The sequence below is a fragment of the Mus caroli genome, chromosome 3 (genome assembly GCF_900094665.2).
Source record: "Mus caroli chromosome 3, CAROLI_EIJ_v1.1, whole genome shotgun sequence".
In the NCBI taxonomy this organism is placed as follows: Eukaryota; Metazoa; Chordata; class Mammalia; order Rodentia; family Muridae; genus Mus; species Mus caroli.
The window spans coordinates 88,528,498-88,530,164 of record NC_034572.1 but is presented as its reverse complement, the minus strand read 5'-3'; positions in this window follow the sequence as shown (position 1 = coordinate 88,530,164).

Here is a 1,667-nt window from a genome sequence, read left to right as displayed (position 1 = left end):
AGGTTCCAGCAGTGGGCGTGGCAGGACGAATGAGCCGGTAGCTCCACCCTTGAGCAGGCAGGTTCCAGGCTGGGGGGAAGGGAGGCCACAGTGTGTGCCACTACTGCCTGGCTTTAGTGCTTTAAGATTTAATCTTTATTATTGATTTGTGTTTTTGGGAGTTGGGGTAGGATGCTTGTGGAGGTCAAGAGAGGACATCTAACCCCCTGGAACCAGAGTAACAGTGAGTGACCAGTAAGTGCTGGGATTCAAACTTGGATCTTTTGGAAGAGCAACAAGTTCTCTTAACTGAGAACCTTCTTTCTAGCCTTCAGTTACAGATTTTCATGTGAGTATGTGTGGTGGGGTGTTATTTTGAGACAGGATCTCTTTATGTAGCCCCAGATATCTTGGAACTCCCTGTGTAGACCAGGCTGGCCTTGGACTCACAGCTCACAGAGATCTGCTTGCCTCTGCTTCCAGAGTGCAGTGATTAAAGGCATGATCTCTGTTGTTGTTGTTTTTTTGTTTTTTTGTTTTGTTTTTTTTAGAAGGATCTCTTACAGTCTGGACTGGCCTTGAAGTCATTACACAACAGAGACTGTCCTTGTACTCCTGATCTTTCTGCCTCTGCCTCCAAAGTGCAAGTGTTACAGATGTGTGCTACTATACTCATCTCAGGAGAATTTTTAACTGAGCCAAACAATGGCATGTTTGTATGCTGATATGAAAAATCCAATAGAAAAATGATAAGAGTTAAATTTAAGAATGCAATGTTAGAATTTAGCTGCTGTTTAGACCACAAATCTTCTGCAATAGCTTTTGTTCTTACAGAGACACCAGCCTGAGCCCTGCTGAGACATTGTGAATCCCTAGCTAACAGACTTCTGGGTGCTGGGCTCCTCAACCTGGAAGTGAGTTGACATCAAAGGCGGTATTGCTCTCCACTCACTGCCTTCTGCCTAGAATCAGAGAGCATGGCTGCATGTGCTGTGAGTCTTCCCCATCCTCAGAAAGTTATGGAAACTCTCCTATCATGGGTCTCTGAGCCCTCTCTTGAGAGACCTGCCATGCTGTTTCTTCTGTCTGTTATTGGTGTTGATAACTTTTCTAATAAATTCTTTACTCCCCAGGACTCTGCCTCAGTGTCCCTCTTGAAGCACCCCATTAGACACCATTCAGAGTGCAGCTTAGCAGCTGAAAGCTCTTGGCACTGCTACCATTCTTGACAATGTCTTCGTTCATTTCCATTGCTATAGCAAAGTTCCAGAGACTGGTTGGCTCATAGAGAAGAATTGTTTTGGATTATGTTTTTGAAGACTGAAAAATCCCAGGGCTTGGAGCTGGCCTCTGTAAGGGACTTGGGAAAAGTGGGCATGGTGAGAAGACCATAGGAATGATCTAACTGTAACAACCTGAATAAACTCATCCTTCCTAGCTCTTTCTGATCTCTTTCTGGCTGGCTGGTCAACTACAGTGGTTCTGGCTCAAAACTCCTCTCCACACTAACTGACTCAATCTGGTTTCTGTCTCTCAGCTTGTCTTGAATTGGCCTGCTTGGCCTCATACTAACTTTTGCAATATATTCTAACCTTCTGGCTCCTTTTATTCTTTGGCTCTGTCTTCACGTGCACCTAGCTTGTTCTCTTCTGATAAAACTGCCTCCGGTCTCTCTGTACTGCTTTCTG